Source organism: Uranotaenia lowii, chromosome 2 (genome assembly GCF_029784155.1).
Source record: "Uranotaenia lowii strain MFRU-FL chromosome 2, ASM2978415v1, whole genome shotgun sequence".
Taxonomy (NCBI): Eukaryota; Metazoa; Arthropoda; class Insecta; order Diptera; family Culicidae; genus Uranotaenia; species Uranotaenia lowii.
In genome coordinates, this window is record NC_073692.1 from 183,324,855 (window position 1) to 183,344,062 (window position 19,208).

Genomic DNA, 19,208 nt, shown 5'->3' on the forward strand with positions numbered 1-19,208 from the left:
GTTTCATTAGCTAAAAACATTATTGAGGAACAAAAATCAATGTGTGGTGCAATGATAGATTTGTACAACTGGATTTTACTGGCAATTGTTAGGTCGTTTTTCAATCGACACAGAATTCCATATTTTTTAGCAATTTTTTTAATAACAGTGTTAATATGATTCTTGAACGTTAATTTATCATCAATTGTTACTCCAAGATACTTTATTTCTCTAACGCGATCAATCGGCTCACCATTAAGGTTGACATGATCATCAAAATTATCAAATCGAGTTGTTATTATCATGTATTTTGTTTTAGTTATATTCAATTTCAATTTTTTAAATTTGAGCCACTTATCAAGATAATATAAATCTTCGTTCAGATGCGACAAAGCACTTAGAAAGTCCCGTTCGGCAACAAATAAAACAGTATCGTCCGCAAAAAGATTTATATCACAAAATCGTAAAACTCGTTTTATATCGTTAATGTACATTGTAAACAAAATGGGCCCAAGCACACTTCCTTGAGGTACACCAAGAGAGTTACACAAAAGACTTGATGTACAATTATTAAAATATGTTTTTTGAGTTCTGCTACATAAGTAACTGTCAAACCACTTGAACACATTACCGCAAATTCCAAATTTTTTCAACGTTTCCAATAACAACGGTCTAGAAATTGTTTCAAAGGCACGTTTCAAATCCAAAAATACAGCCAAGACTGGTTCTTTCTTTTCAATATAATGTTTCCATTTTGCTAAAACAAGATTCAATGCAGTTTCACATGAATGTTTTTCTCGATATCCTGATTGTTCTGGTATGAGTAGATTGTGTCGATTCAAATATTCCATCAACTGTTCTTTAACTACAAGTTCTAAAATTTTTTCAAGTGTGTGCAACATATTAATTGGACGAAACTCTTCGGATTTAGTCGTTCCAGCAATCTTCTGAATAGGAATCACAAGTGATTCTTTCCAAATCTGCGGCACATGTCCAGTTTCTAGTGATTCATTAATAAGTTCCAGCAATGGTTGTGCAATGACATGGAAACAATCCTGGAGAATTTGTGCATTTACATTATCAATTCCAGCTGATTTCTCTAGTGAAAAACAAATCTTTTTTAGTTCAATGTAACTTATAGTTCGAAAAATTTCTAATGCACAGTTAACCTGAAACTTGGTGAAAATCAGTGATAAAAAATAAGATTTCTATTTTGAAAGTTTTGAACTTGATTTTTTTCTAAGGTAAAAATTTGGCTGGAAATTTTATTTAACAATATTCACAAATATTGCGGATTTTTTAAAGGTTCTAACTAAGTCCTAAATTTTAATCGAATTTACTTGATTAGAAATTATACCTTGTTTGAACAGTAAACCTTATTTTTTACTTTAATTTTTGAATATTTTCATCCATTCTTAAAATGGTTTTGCTTATGGTTCAAAAGAATGAATTTTCTAATGTAAGAGAGTAAAAAAATTTTTTTTTCTGTATAAAGCGTTAAAAATCTTTTTTTTTTGTTTCGATTTTAGTCGTTTCTACATCAGTGTGCCACTCGGGACTTTTATCAACGATGCAGTTGGCGCACCAGTAATTGAAAAACCTATCTGGAACAACTGTGATCGATGTTTACTCTTGGGCTCGAACTCAAAGATATCAGAGCAGGAGGCAACTGATTTACCAACTGAGTTATATCACAAGTCCCCATATTGTTGAAATCTCCAAATTTTCAAAAATAAAGAACTTTTTATGCAAAATGACTTTTACCTTATAAATTTGTACATAGTACATAAAAATTTTTACACTTGTGTATGCATTAGACTGCCCCAAATTTGTGTGGGAAATTCAAAACCTGTGAAATTTTAAGCGCTGCAGGTCAAAATTGATCCTTGACCTAGTACAAGATCTCATGCCAAATTTGGGCCAGATCGGATCACGGGAAGGGGTCGCTCAACGAGCCTGAAGTTTCTATGGGATTTTGAGACATTTTGTTCGGGAGAAACATGAAAAATCAGTTTTCCTTTAATAACTTTGATTCCCGTCGGCCGATTTCTTTCAAAAACGGTTTTCTTGATGCCTAAACTATGAAAAATATTTCATCCGAAGACTGCATTTCGATAAGAGTTAAGATAAAAAAGTTATAAGGCTTCAAAAAGGGGCTAACTTTTTTAAGGATGGTATTCATCACTGTTCATGAGTCGCCCCGGTCGAACATATCGTCGCCTAATTAACACCAATGAATACCAGCGTTAAAAAAGTTAGTCCATTTTTGAAGCCTATAACTTTTTTTTATCTTAACTCTTATCGAAATGCAATCTTCGGATGAAATATTTTTCATAATTTAGGCTGTAAGAAAACCCGTTTTTTGAAGAATTTGGCCGACGGGAATCAAAGTTATTAAAGGAAAATTGATTTTTCATGTTTCTCCCGAACGAAATGTCTCAAAATCCCATAGAAACTTAAGGCTCGTTGAGCGACCCCTTCCCGTGATCCGATCTGGCCCAAATTTGGCATGAGATCTTGTACTAGGCCTAGGATCAATTTTAGCCTGTAGCGAATAACTTTTTCAAAAGTCGGATCATTTGGGGCACTTTAGTATGGATTTTTCCAAGCAAAAATGTTATTTAAAAAAAATTGTCTTCAAACCCCCAACCACCTCCCCCTTGGGACGGTTCTTCCTACGGCCCTGTCTACAGATAATCATACCGTTTGTACATCAAAAGTTTTAAGGTTAATGGGACATCAAATTGACGAAATCAGAAAAATATTTTTTTTTTGTATCGTTTATTTTTAGAGGGATTTACCTTAAGTTTTCACCCTCGTATTTGGAAAATAACGTTTCTACATTTTTTCATCAAATTTCACTGTACAAATCACTTTTTTTAGGAATCTTATCAAAAAAAAAATTGGTTCCACCAGTTGTTTTTAAATTTACAAAACTATGCGATTTTTATGCTACTAAAAAAACGGGGTAAATTTCAATAATCTTTGTTTTTAATGAAAAATCAAATGAAAAAGTTTGAAAAGTTTTAGTTTTTGATATATTTGCGATTTTGTTACGCATGAAGCACAATCTGCAGTTATTTCAATTTTGTTCGAATTAAATTTCATATTTTTCTTTGAATGATTTTTTTTCAAGAGAAAGCATAAATGTGCTGCATATATTTAGGGGTAAAAAATGCTACAAAAATAAAATAAAATCATATTGCAGTATATACGGAAACAAGATTTAAACTGCGTATCATTGATTTGCATGTTGATGCATTTAAGCCCAGACTGGTAACGGAATTTTCGAAATATTTATTTAAGGATATTAAAAGATTGTCCGTAAAATATTTATACACCTACAGAGCTGATATAGTTTGTAGGGGACATCATTATGCCAATCCGTCATACTGTGTAAAGTTTTTTACGACATCGAAAGTGTTAAAATTTCGATTTTTTAAATTTTCTATGAGGATCAAAAAATTTACAAAACTATCTCACGATGGAAGAAACTATGGCATCATCATTAAATGATAATTTGATAACATTAAATTGAAATAAAAATTGAACAAGTGTTGTGGTACACAAATGTTGCATCTATCCATGCTGTTGCATGATGCTCTGTTTGATTGTACTTACTTGTATCCATGATATTGAATTTTCTAAGGAAAAGGTAAAATTTGAATTTCCTTAAGCTCAACATCCACTACTTTCTTCAAAACAAGCGTTAAGTAATATTGTGTAGGATTTAAATAGTCCTTATTTCTCTATTCATATTCCAAAAACATCATTAAATTTGTAAAAAGGTGAGTTTTGAGATTTTTCTCATTAAAATACTAAAAAATAGACCCATATGCAAAATCAGTGTAATATTGGGTACGCGAATACATTTTTCCTCAGATGTTAACATTAGGAACACCCAAATTTTAACATAAGAACAATTAGAAACATCGACACACTTCGAAAAACATGATATTTTTCGTAAATTAAAGCTTGAAATGATTATTTCAAACCATAACAGAGTTCATAAAAAATTTGGAACTTAGTAACCAAAAAATTGTATATCTAAGAATTAAAGATTTGGCCTACTTATATCAAATCCTAAAACCTCTGACGAAATATATCGAAATTAGGCTCACTTACCCTATGTTTTACAAAATCGTAATCAAACTTTTATTGAAAGTTATTGAAAAAAAAGTTTCGAAGGTTTATTATAAACTCTTGTCATGTATTTGAAAATCACAATCACATTATGTTTATTTAGCTAGTACTCACATGTTTTTCAAAAACCTCCCAACTATTTTTCAACTTTTCAGATTCGGTTGCAACACTCTCAAATATTTGCCGTGCTGTTGAATCGTCGAAAAATTTCAGCCCAACCAAATACGAGTAAAACCAGCACCTCCAGGTAGGTGACTACCCAAAAGTGGAATGAAAATCTCATGTAGGTTGCACATTTGATCATCAAGCCAGCCAAAAACAACTGAAGTTGATACCTTGCATGGTACCGAGTAGAGTGGCATCAAAGAAAGTGGAGGATTTAAAACAAATGTCGTACACGTGTATGCCCTCGAGTCTGGAAAGTGGAGAGATTTATTTTGGCACAGCAGCAGCAGCAGCATTTCGTTGCGAAGGTTACATAATCTATCTCCGGGAAATATGCAATTTTATTTGGATGGAAAATAGCACGGTTATAAATTGAAAATAATATATTAAAATAAATATTAAATTTTTTAATAACACTTATGTATGTATACGCAAGCTACTCATAAAATCTCTAAACGTATAAATCATAATCCAGCGCGTTCGGAATTCGTTTAAGGGGGGGGTAGGGTCTAACACTTTTAAAAAATCGATTTTTTTATTTTTTCATTTTCTTGTTGTAAAACATTTCAAGAATGTTGTGTCAAATTTTCAAGTCAATTGAAGCAAAACTGTAGAAGTTATAGGCATTTATCTCCTCCTATCTAACACTGCAAAGAAGCAAGATCAGAAACTTCAAACGCGTTTTTCTCGAAAGCACGTTTTTAAAGTCCGTGGACATCGTCATTTGAAAACTAATTATCCGATTCTTTTCAAATTTGGAATATATTTTCTACATATAAAATACCAGACCCCAACGTTTTTCTTTTTTTGTTTTTTTACTTTGGGGAGATTTTACAGATAAAAAATGGCGGATTTTTTCGTAAAAAATCGTAGTTTTTACTTCAAACAGCCAGAAAAATTTCATAAAAAAATTTTTAAGTTAAATAAAAACGTTGGGGTCTAGAAAAACGTCTATTTAAAATATTTTGCTCTGATTTTTTGACTTCAGATGATTCTGTGCTGAGATTCAGTGTCCACCGCAAATCCTGTTTTTTAAAAGGCATCCTCGAAAGTGCTCCGTCACCGGTTCTTTTTTCAATATTTTTCTACGAAAAAAATACAAAATGTTCTTTTAACAATGCTTTGTATAATGCAAAAAATTTGAATAAATTTGTTTGAACGATAGCTCTAGAAAAAAATCGTGAAAATGGTGTTTTTTTTTACCCGTTAGACCCTACCCCCCCCTTAATTATTTCACGTGCTTTGGATTCACAATTTCCCATTTGCGTGAGTCGCCGAAAACTTCTGTATCATCACTTCATTTAAATTATTGAAGAAAATGGGAAGAAAATTTCATCTACAGACGTGTGCATTATGCTCGCTGATTTGCATACTAATTAAGCCAGAAGCGAAAATTGAGTTCAAAAGTCAATTAGGAGAATATACTTTAGCGGGGATAAAGAGGAAGAAAATGAGTAGGAAAGAAAACTCTAGGAAAAGGAATGGAAAATCATTTGCAGCTTTTCAGCATTTTTAATTACTTTCGAAAATTTCTCAATCGATCTTAGCGCGAGAAAAATATTCGTCTCTTTCTTCGGTAAACTTTCATATGAAGGGCATCGGGTTGTTTGTTTGTTCCGTCCACCGAAAGACGTCTTCCCTACTGCTTAATGGTTCTAAGTCTTTTGATCATCTTCCGGTTCATTTTAAAATGCACAGGTCGCCGCTCCAGTTGAAATGAAATTGGGCATTCGGTTCCATCAGCTCTTGACGAGACAATCAACCATTGTAAATACAATTTACTCAAATTGAGTCCTCCTCCCGAGTAGATTCAGGACCTGAGCTGGGCCGGGCTTTCTGAAGGCCCCGTAGGCCACAGGAAAAGAAAATTACGTTTCCCTTAGTGCTTGGCGCTTCAAACATTCTTTCAGATGACGAAAAGTCCCAACAAAGGGTTTCCGGTCTTTTCCCGAAACACGTTCCGGCTTTTTCGAATAAACTTTAGGGATGAAAACGACGAGAGAGACAACAGAATCTTACTGCTACAATGACAGAGTTCAAAGACGGCCACAGAAACTTGATTGTTTTTTAAAGAAGCTTTCAGTATTTGTACTGTTTTACATTATAGCTCCATAAAAGTGACAGAAGACAAATTTCTTTCATTTAGGAAAACGAAACAAAAAAATTTGGTTTCTTTAAAATTATTAAAGGATGTCCTTTGCCTTTTTGAATGTGTTAAAACTTATTAAAGATGAAATATTTCGGATACCTCGAAAAACAGCACATTGTCGAAGGTCCTTTTGGCTGCTGAGTATCCGCATCCTCTTGCTTGACAACATCCGCTCGCTCGATGTACGTCAGTAAACAGGGCACGTTTGCCGGTCTGGACCAGGAAGACCTTTTGGTAAATCAACCGAACTGAATTGTTTCTTCCGATTACCGAGGACCAGGATCAGCTCTAACCCGTCCAATGGTAAAACCTACAAAGTTCCTACTAAGGTGATGTGAGAGGAAACCCGTACCAAACCAAGCCAAGCCAATCCCGTGGACAAATGTATTTTGAAATAAATTGCTTTCGGTAATGATGTTAGGTTGTCCTATCGTTTGTAATTGTCTTTGAAGATAGAAATTTTCATTTGTGTAGGATAAACTACATTGATATTTTTTATGTGTTATGAAAATTGTTTGAACTGACGAAGCAAATAGTAGTGATTAATGTTATTTATTTTTGGTTACTTTTTCAAGTCGTTTAGAAGGTAAAAATATTTTAAAATCACTTGACATAAGCCTCGTCTGTTTAATTAGAGCTGTTTAAGTTTTTAATGTTTTTTAATAAATTAGCAACAGTTCAAAATAAGAAATATTCCTTTATGTGTAAGTGAAATAAATAATAAAAATAAATGAGGATAAACGCACTAAGGGGTTTGAGGCGGCAAAAAGTCAAAAACTGAACTTTATCGGATCGCATTTTTATTTTCACTGGATAATAACTTAATATTTGATTACGATATTCCTAGTTTTTCAACTCGTTATCTTGAAAACTGAGCGCACCACAGACATCAGACTTTGAAAAATTGAAAAATTTATATGATGAAGGAAAAAAATTAAATCTCATATATTTCTATGGAAAACATTTATTTCTTAAACCATATGAAAGCTTATATTAAAAGCTATCATTTGAACCATTCAAAATTTTTACACTCTAAATTGATCTATGATAAAAATGACAAACGTCAAAAATTTTAAAGCCTTGGCAAAAAAAATCCTTGCACTTCCCCATTCTCTTTTCACTACCAAGATCTAGTTTAAAGTCCTAAAAATACAATGAAAGAGTTTCCAGGCACCTTAAAGCACCGTTTTTTGAGTTATAGTCAAATAAAGCTGGAAATATCATGCAAATGGGCAATATTTACCCATTAATGAGTATAAATTCAACAAAGATGATGTTGGTTTGTCAAAAAAAATGTTTCTCATGATTGATCATTCATTTCACACATTTTTCTCTTAAGTTTCATGAAATGTCTTGATGTTATTTATCATTTAATGATTAATAAGTCCAAAACCCGGTTTTCAAAAGAAATAAAAAGAAGGGTCAAAAATAACACCAAGCATGGTACTTTAAAAGTTATTTATACATTTTTTTTGTAAGAATTTATCTGAAGTTAGTTAAAATAGTAACTTTCATACAAAATTTTCAAAAATAACAAAATACTCCAAAACACATAATAATACTTTTTGCCGCCTCATTGTATGGAACTGCCCCATGGTGAAACGATGATCAAATAACCAAAAAAAAAGAGTAATATTCAAATTTTCTTATTAACAATTTTTAAGTTTCAAAATGGATATGGGGATTTTTTTTTATTATCTGACGGGTTTGCGCCGGGGGTCTTCAGATTTTCCCCAAAATTGAAAATTTGGTTCATTTTTGCAACTTAAAAACACATGTATTTTTTCAGATTTCTAACATTTTTATTTTTTGAGTTAGCTTCGGTTAAATTTTTTTGTCAATAAAAAATAACCATTTTTCAAAGCTACATAACTCTGTTATTTTTCAACGGAAATGTTGAAATAGCACATCAAAATGCATTGAAATTTTATCAGCTTTCCAAATAAAATAGTTGGAAAAAAATAAATAAAGACCTTCAATATGAAAAGTTGTAAATAAACTTTAAATGGCGTCTAAAAGTACCGTCTGCACCACCGAATATTTTGCAAAAAATACCATTGTATAGCTCGATTCATGATGCAACTTTCATCTGAAGACACCAAAGTGGGCCATCAACACCTTGAAGAGTTATGAAAGAAATAATGACAATAAATCTCTATTTTTGCATGGAAAACAAACAATGGTCGAACAACTGCACTCACATATGAAGATAGCAAGCACTTCTAACAACATGGAAACAAAAGAACTTATCAAAGCAGGTAATAAACACTATTTTTTCATCCTTTTCAGACTGCCCCTACTAGCATAACAGTCCCATATGAATTTTCGTCATTTTAGGTCAACATAAGGCTTCAAAATAAAACACTAAAAAAAGAGGTTTTGTTCAACAAATTTCGAAAAAAAATATCAATTCGTGGCTGTCCTATAGGAAATATACCTGAATAACAGTCCCATATGTGAAATACCACGGATTTGGTTACTTTTCAATGCTTCTTTCGGTGAAATAGTCTTTGGTTTATTGCTTTGAATCATTTAAACATTTTTTTTAACTCACTTGATGTCGAATGATGCACAGTAGTTCTCGAAGGCAGGTCTGACTTTCTTAGGAATGACTTCCTGAGCGAAAAACTATCGGATGCAATCAAAAATCGTCAAAAGATTCAACCAACAATGTGGAATTCACGATATTTTTTTCCAAAAGTATGTTTATTTTTTCTGGCAATTGCATTTAGAAGTTTAAAATGATCAAATTTAAGTCCTAGAAAGTAGCTTGGCGAACAAAATATATTCTGTATGGGACTGTTATGCGAGTAGATTTGAAAAAGGTTTCAAATATGGTCGATTAACAGTCCCATAATGAATAAAAATGGTGCTCCCGACCTTACCAATAACCCAATTTCGAAAATTTCAGGTCTAACGATTTATTATGACAACCTAGAAACGATCTTCGTTTATGCTGAAAGTGATGGTCACAATTTAAAAATATATTCCAAAACAGAAAAAGCTGATTTCCTCGCTTGCTTGTTCTTCCATATGGGATTGTTATGAAAGTAGGGACGGTAGATTGTTGCAGCTTAACTGACTTCATGTTATATCCAAAAATCTAATAACGTATTCGTTTATACCCAGTTTTGCACCAGGTCACAACAAGTTATGCACATTTTACTGTCATTTTTAGAAGTTTATGCGCTCAGTTTTGCATCCGTAAATCCCCAGATTTGATTTAAAATGGGAGGTGGAACACTGAAGATTCGTGTGTGAGCGAACGAGGTAGCAAAACACTGACGACGAATTATGTTCTTTCTAGTATGGTAAACCTCAAAACTGGGCGAATGGAGAAAACGAATACGGTAAAAGTATCAAATTTTCATCATTTTACAGCCTGGGCTGGCCATACTGAGTTCTTCGATTATTTCTACAACATTTGTTCCACTTTCTCATAATTTTGATTTACGGGAAAGGATTTTGGTGTCCAGTGCATAGCTCCCGATATAAAAACAATGTAAAGCACGTCTATATTTCATTTTTTAATCACATTTTTGTGATCCCAAACACAGGGACTGAACCTTCTACTATTGGCATTGATTATGCTTCACAATGATCTTTGATCGAAAAGTTAATAAGTTATATAGTATTTGACCAGGTTGTAAAAGCAACATTCCCATTATTAGTTATATCACATTAACAATACGATAATAAGAATTTTGGTTAAAATTTAAAGTCAGTTTGGCTGCAAACACTCTACAAAGCACGAAAAAGTAGTGTTTTTTACCTGCTATAGTAAGTTCTTTTGTTTCCATGTTGTTAGAAGTGCCTGCTATCTCCATATGTGAGTGCAGTTGTACGACCATTGTTTGTTTTCCATGCAAAAATAGAGATTTATTGTCATTATTTCTTTCATAACTCTTCAAGGTGTTGATGGCCCACTTTGGTGTCTTCAGATGAAAGTTGCATCATAAATCGAGCTATGCAATGGTATTTTTTGCAAAATATTCGGTGGTGCAGACGGTACTTTTAGACGCCATTTAAAGTTTATTTACAACTTTTCATATTGAAGGTCTTTATTTATTTTTTTCCAACTATTTTATTTGGAAAGCTGATAAAATTTCAATGCATTTTGATGTGCTATTTCATCATTTCCGTTGAAAAATAACAGAGTTATGTAGCTTTGAAAAATGGTTATTTTTTATTGACAAAAAAATTTAACCGAAGCTAACTCAAAAAATAACAATGTTAGAAATCTGAAAAAATACATGTGTTTTTAAGTCGCAAAAATGAACCAAATTTTCAATTTTGGGGAAAATCTGAAGACCCCCGGCGCAAATTGTCAGATAATAAAAAAAAATCCCCATATACAATATGAATTGTTTATATATTTTTTTTTAATATCTTAGTCCGTATTCATATTTTGGAAACAAAGGCAGATTTCTCAGAAGTACAATCGTTTCTTTACTAAATTTCTTTTAAGGGTGCTGAACTTAATTTTAGATGGTTAATTTTGGGTTATTTATTGTTATAAAGGCATCGAAATTTTTTTGATCTGTATAAGAGTATTTCTTAGAACTTTGATTCAACAATTGAATATCGGAAATACCACAACTGTTGTTTTTTTAAACACATCGATTTATGCATTTTTTGTAATTTTTTTTAGAAAGAAAACATAGGTACCGTAATCCGGGGTAATATGGATCAATTTTTTTTCCATATATTTCGATTATTTTTTCTGTTAAAGAGAATGTGGCATTTTTTCTATTTTTAAAAACCAGAACTGGACTCCTATGAACGTAAAACATGGATGCAGAAATTTATTAAACCTATTTCAACTTGATTTAAAAATCGTGATCGTATTGTTCAGAATTTGATGCTTTGGGGTTACATTGATCAGGCTCTATTCTGACGGTTTTAACGAGTTTTCTTGATCATAAAGGATACAAAACACGTTCATAATATTTATAAATGTTAGTTTATCAATTTAACCTTTGATTTTCATCGTTTTATTTGAAAAATGTTTATAATCGAAAAAATAACTTATGCTGCCTGCATTTAGGGGCAAAAATAATTATAATTGCTATTTAGCTTGAGCTATTTAGTTTGAGCTTCAAAATACAAATGAAATTTTACCTTCACACATTCCCCTAGGCTCTTCTTCTATTTCCATTTTTCTTTAAAGTTAACGATTTGATAGGGTTCCTATCCATTTGTCCAATACGGGCTTACTACTGGAAAATGTCCTTATTTTTTAAATATCCAAAATTTATCATTAAATGACTATAAAAATAGCACCAAAACTGATCATATACAAACAAAAAAATTGTTCTTTCACATTTAACAACCCGTTAGCTTCTGAATGCTTTTTGGTATCATCAGGAGAACTGTTTGTTTGCGAGCCTTGATAGATATTTTAAGATTTTGAAATTAGATTTTTTACTAACAGAAACGAAATTCAAATACCCAAATTTTGCCTTTTTATACTCAATAAATGGGCTTTCAAACGTAGAAAACAGTTTTCAAAAATTCAAACTATAGACTGAATTATTGATGATAATGTGGAAAAGTTTATTGTTGGTCAAATTTACCCCGGTGATCAAAGTTACCCCGTTTTACGGTATTGATTATTTTTTGAAAAAAAAAAACACTTGATGTACGATGAATTTTGTTTATAGCAATTATGAGTGATAAACAAATTATACCAACAGAATCAGAATATTTGGAAATGAAACATGCAAACGGATTTACGAAAATTATCAATAACACAAGGAAATAAAATTCACATTTTTTCGTGGTGTAAATAATAAAAGAAATTTTTTTGAATAATTTGGACACACTGATTCAAAATAGGCAATTATTTTTTCTACCAGCTCTTGTCTTCGATAAAGTTTTTGAAAATAGATAAAACTTCATTTATTCGTTTATACATTTGTGCATATTTTTGGAAAAAAAATAAAACATTACAAAGATTCTGAAGAAAAAAGGTTTATAGATCCGCTTGCTCCAAGACCTCAAGTCATGGCCGTAGGAACGGAAAGGGGGGATGAGGGTCCAAAAATGCCTGCGAAATGTTCTTATCTAAATTCAAAATTTCAATTTTTTAATCAAATTTAGATGAACGACCGTCATGGTTCAAGAGAAACAATCTCGACTCAGAGCTAAAACAAAAACCTCAAAATCTTATCCAAGGTAACATTTCTACTACAGTTTTTCGAAAAATTCCTTACTTCTTGATGGAAATTTAGTCCCAAAAATAGAATTTAAATTAGATTAGGCTTGTTAGATTGCCAGATTTCGCTTGAAAAATTTAACTTTATTTGCAAAAGCAAACAAAAAGTTAAATTGAAATTAGGAAAATAGCCCGATATTGCACGAAACGAATACTCACCGGCAAATATCTGGAAAGCTAAGGTTAGAATTACTCCAGATATTGGGGTTCAAAAGCTGCTTTTTAACATTAATATTCGATGTCTGGGACAAGGTCGTCGAAATCACAGAAAAATCTGTAATTTCACAGAATTTCGAGCACATTTTCATTACAGAATCTGTATCACAGAAAACAGAATTTTGAAATTTTCACAGATTTCACAGAATTTTCAAATCTTGAATGGATTTCCGAAATTATAATTTTTTGGACAGTATCAAATTTAGATTTCTTACTTTGAATTAGAAAAGTATGATAAGATTGGTAATGGTAATTGATTTTGCCCAAATAAAATGTGAAAAAGAGCCAATTTAACATGAATTTTCTATGAAATTTAAGAAAATAGCATCACAGAAATCCATAACAGAATTTTTGGGTAAAATCACAGAAAGTCAGATTTTTTTTTCTCAAAAACACAGATTTTTTTTCGGCAACCTTGGTCTGGGATCATATTTCGGATTCTGAATCCAACTAATTAGTGCCTGGATTAAGTCTTGAATTAAGTGTCAGAGAAATTTGGAACAGTTACCCATGGACCGAGTGAATTTTAGAAATTATGTTTGTCAAATTATGTCGTGAGATACTTTGAGAATAAAATAATCCAGTTAATTATTCTTGAATTTCAGTTTTTCATCATTGACAAAATATCATGATTCGAGTCTTGGTTTTTCATTTCAAACTTAAACTGGTTGTACTTATGATATTCAAAACTCATCATTTTGAAATATGAAGGAAAATATTTGATATTTTAAACAATTTTTTTAGATTTTGATTTCAATTTTTTTAACTCTTATACAGAATCGGAATTTAAGAAAGTTCCATCATGAGATCCAGAATTAAAACAGTGTCATTGTTCTCAATTTTCATTGAAATTCACAAGTTGAATTTTGCACAAATAACTGAAGAAAGAATTTAGGTAGAAATCTAGAAATTCAGAATTCAAATAAGAGTTTTCCATTTAAATGTTCTGATACAAATAACGCTTTTTGATACTAATTAATATTTAGGAATTATTATCTGAAAATAAGACTCAAAAATAGTTTTCAGATTTGAACGAAGGTTCAAAAGGCAGGTTTTCAACTCGGGCAGGAATTAGAAACAGGTTTGAACCACAAACCAAAAGAAATCCCAAATATAAAACAAAATTTTTATTCATTTTGATGATTTAGTTCTTTGAAAAATCTTGATTCCGATTGAAAAAAATATTCACATACATTTATTTCGCTCATAGTGTAAATTTTAATACATGTATAAATTAATTTTTATGGTACTATCTATTATTAAATTATTGATTATAATTTTTTGTAGGTGAAAAAACTAGAAGTTTATCTTCAAATGAAAATTCATCTGGAAACATATTCAATTGGTTTCATGAAAATAACGAAGTTATAAAATGTTTATCTAGTTGTCTTTAGTACAAAATAAGCCTTCAAATCTCTCATTTATCATTCAAAACTTCATTAAAAAATTGGCTACTTCCTTGACTTATTTTTTGAAAAATAGGATTCAAAATTTATAACCAACTTTTAATTTAAAATTACTCAAACCTGAATAATGATATAGAACCTTTTTTTCATTTTTTATTATAAGTTGTGAATGCATACCTACTTCAAGAATTAATGTTATAGAAAAAAGTATGTCTTCAAAATACCGGTGTAGGCTTAAAAAAATATGTACACGAAATAGAGGTTAGAAATAAGTTTTAGTTGAAAAAAGCTTTCCTGAAAAGAGCATTATGAATCAAAGAACGAAAGAATTAAATTTCAATGTGTTCTTATTTATACAGCTCTCGAAGAGTACATTAGTAAGAAAGAAGGGCATAAGACCGCGGCAAAATTTTATTTTTCTTCCATCTGGTTTTTCGATTGTTTTCGGGTCACCAGAGTAATAATTGAGAAGATTTAGTTTATTCCAGAATAAGCGTAGCGCATTTCAATAAGGTATACAAATTTGTATGAAAGAAGAAATTTTTGCATGTTCAATCATCCAGAAAATTTAAATAAACTTGAAATGAAGTTTGTATATAGTCATTAGTTTCGTCTTTTTTTTATTTTTGTTTCATTTTTGGGGAGCAGGAGAAAAGCAATCTTAGTATTTCAAGAAAAAAGTTATAATTTTTTTTAAAATCAAAGATCAGAATCCATTGAAAAGTGTTTAAAGTTTGTAGACTTTGCTTACTAGTACCGCAAATAATAATCTCATCGAATAATTTTGCCAAGGTTATAAAAAAACAACAAATTCATGAACTATGTAAAGCAGTTTTTTTTATCGCCCCCGGATAAACAGTTTTCAAAAAAGCAATCAAAAACGCGCAATTTAAAACCAACATCCTGTTTTTTTTTTGTTTAACTTCGAACATCTTTTCTGGGGTACAAATTATGTGTGTTCACAGGAATTGTACTGCAAGAAAAAAAAAAAGAATTTTTAAAATTCATGATCATATTTTTTGTTTCCCTGTACAAATGGGCATCTATTCAAACAACGGGCTTAAAACATGAAAACCAACCCAAAAACTTGAACAAATCTGTTGTAAGATTTCATGGAATAATTTTAAGCAAAAGAATTTTTTATATAAACGGAAAAAAATAACATACGTTTTCGGGAAGAAATCTTTCGACGAAAAAAAAAATCAGTTGGATAAAATTATAAAAAACTGAAACGTTGACATTTCAAATTATAAAAACGCAACGTTATTTCCATGACATAATTAACAAACTCAGCTTGAACGATTTTTATGACTCATCATTTTGGATAACATTATTTCTTTAGAATTTTGTTATAAACCAAGGAAATTTGGGAAAATCTTGAAAAAAAGTAACGAGAATATTTAATTTCATACTTGTATCCTCATGATTATTTCTCAATACCGAAATTACCGGTTTGGGAAAGGTTGAAAAACTGGTAGTCAGTATTAAAAAAACAGACCAACAATACCGGTTTTTGGTTTCGGTATTACCGGTATTACTTTCCCTAATCAGTTATTAAAGATCGATTTTATACAAGACTGATCAATTTCCACACGCCAAAACTAACGAATGATTTGAGTTTAAAAGGCAAGAATCTTTCAAAATCAGTTGGGAAAATTAGGATCAAAAATGCTGTTTCCATGTGTAATCTGTGCTTGTTCATTTTTTTTTTTTTGAGACCTCAGGGTTTTATAGCTTTTAAATATATTAAATTAAACTAAAGTGAAGTATGATTTATAAAATGTCAATGAGTATGATTTGGCAAATGATTCATGACATGATATCAGCAGTAGGATCTTTGAAAAATGTGGTTTTTATTTGCAACTTAGAAAAAAATATTCTAGACCACGGTTATCCTTTTGTTTTTTTTTTAAAGTACGTTGGATACAGGAGAGTTCCTTCTTTTTAGTGAGAAACATTTTGAAATGCTTTTTTTAAGATCTAAAAAAGACACATTATCATGCGATATGCTCAAAACCTATTTATCATTCCAGTTTCCATTCCATCAAGATCTGAAGCCTTATACGATCATAAAAATGAGCTTTGAAAGATACGATTAAGGTAGTTATGTAAAAATTGATACTTTCTAACTTAGCTTGCGTTTGCTATCAAGTTTTCAAATACTTTCCATTTTTTAAGAGAATCTTGATATGTACTATCTTAAAAAACATCACTCTCACCGATGCGATGGGCCGATAAGTCAATAAACCAATCATTTTACTGTAATGAACTTTTGTTTTTGAATGGTCCTAGCATGTGATGATGCATTTTTATATTTGTTAGAATAACACAGTTGCAGGAAGAAGTTTTTTTTAGTCTTACGAAAGTTATTATTCAACAATGTCAAAAAAGTTTAAGTTAAATCTATTTCGTCTGGGGCAACATGCAACAGTTTTAAACTTCAATGGCTTATAAAAACCCACGTCCACAGATAATCATAACCTTTCTGCATCAAAAGATTTAAGGTAAGTGGAACATAAAATTGACGGAGTCAGCAAAATTATTGGGGTTTTCAGTTATTTTTAATTTTCAAAAAACCATGCGACTTTCACTATACTTATAAAAAGTGGTAACTTGTAAAAGCTTGGTTTTTGATAAAAAATTTCATGAACGCTTACATAAATTTATAGTTTTTGCCAAATTTTTGATATCATAAAAACCATTAAGCATAAAACACGAATTGCAGTAACTTATGGATCTTTTGATTTGAAACTAAGTTTTTACATTTTTTCTGAACATAAAGATGCTGCATACATTAAGGGGTTAGAAAAATACACTGAGGTTTTTTTTTACGCGGGACGAAATACCGCGGTATTTCGTCCCACGTAAAAAAAAACCCGCGTAAAAAACCGCGTTAATTCGAAAATCCGCGTAAAAAAACCGCGTTTATTCGAAAATCCGCGTAAAAAAAACCGCGTTACTTCGAAAATCCCCGTAAAAAAACCTCGTTAATTCGAAAATCCACGTAAAAAAACCCCGAAATTCAAAAATCCACGTAAATAATCCATTTTAATTAAAAAATTCGCGCAAAAAAGCACGTTACTAAAAAACGCGTAAGAACCATGATTATTTCAAAATTTGCGTACAATGACAGTTTATTTTTAAGATAAAAAACAAAATCAATTAGATTAATAGAATAGTAGAATATAGTGAGGCTTATTTGACAGTGTGGAATTCAGATCACCTCATGTCTCATGTCTCAGGTCTCATGTTCCGTGTCTCATGTCTCATGTCTCAGGTCTCATGTCTCATGTCTCATGTCTCATGTCTCATGGCTCATGTCTCATGTCTCATGGCTCATGTCTCATGTCTCATGTCTCAGGTCTCATGCCTCAGGTCTCATGTCTCAGGTTTCAGTCTCAGGTCTCATGTCTCATTTCTCAGGTCTCATGTCTCATGTCTCAGGTCTCATGTCTCATGGCTCATGTCTCATGTCTCATGTCTCATGTCTCAGGTCTCATGTCTCATGTCTCATGTCTCATTTCTCAGGTCTCATGTCTTAGGTCTTATGTCTCATGTCTCAGGTCTCAAGTCTCAGGTCTCATGTCTCATGTCTCGTGTCTCAGATCTCGAGTCTCATATTCCAGGTCTCAAATCTCAGGTCTCATGTCTCAGGTCTGAGGTCTCAAGTCTCAGGTCTCAGGTCTCAGATCTCATGTATCACGTTCTTAGTCTCAGAGCTAAGATTTTCCCAACTACAAAAAGATTCTAAGTGATTTCCTTTGAAAAAGTCTTAGAATATTTTCTCTGAAAAACCGCGTTAATTCGAAAATCCGCGTAAAAAAAACCGCGTTAATTCGAAAATCCGCGTAAAAAAAACCGCGTTAATTCGAAAATCCGCGTAAAAAAAAACCGTGTAAAAAAAACCGCGTAAAAAAAACCTCAGTGTACTAGTAAATATTCTACTAGCTGAAATCATAAAAATAAATATTTGGATGAATGAAATTTCAACGTGATACAAAACAATCATATTCCAGCACATGGAAACGAGATTCATAAGGTGTCTCTTTGATTTGCATTTTGTTGCATCTTACCCCAGGCAGGTAACTGAATTATAAAAATATTTATTTGAAAAAACTTGTTGATTATTCGAAAAATATTTTTACACCAACAGTGTTGGAATAGGATGATTTAACCAGTTAAAAGTTTTTAGGGATATTATTTAGCCAATCCTTCATACTGAGTAAAGTTTTTTACGGCATCGGAAAAAATGTTGAAATTTGTAATTTTATTGCAGGATTTCTTTTTTAATTTTGAATGAAAATAAAAACCATTAAAATATTAGTTTAAGATGTGAAAAAATATGTCATTATCATTTTGTATTCGTTAAAAGATAACTTGTTTACGTCAAATAAAATTAAAAAAAATTATATCAGTTCTGCGGTATATAAATGTTGCATCTTACCTTGCTGTTGCATGATGCCCCCTTTGAAGGTACTTCAATCACCTTTGAAAAGATTAAAATAATTTCTTCATAGACGGTAAACATGTAGACGATTCCAAAATGGTATAATTGATGAAATTCGGTTCAGAAGCTTTAAAGATACAGACAAAAAAAGTAATCAGAGTCTATCTGACCCTAACCGGCTTATTGTCTTTTTTTGCCGTAAAGGAAGGTTAAACACAGTTTCGATTAATGAATAGTAAATTTATAAGCTATGTTCAAACTTGTGCTACTTTACCAACTGAATTCCTGTTGGGTACTTTTAAGATTAACCATCAAATGCAACAACAACAACAACAATGTCTGCTTTTAAACAGCATGTATGAAGAAATTCCATCACTGAATCTTTAACAATGCTAAGCTCATGATTAAAACAAATGGTGAAGGAATTGATACGAATGAGTTCATTTCCGCATGTTCTTTGTCACAAATTATGTGACACACATTCTT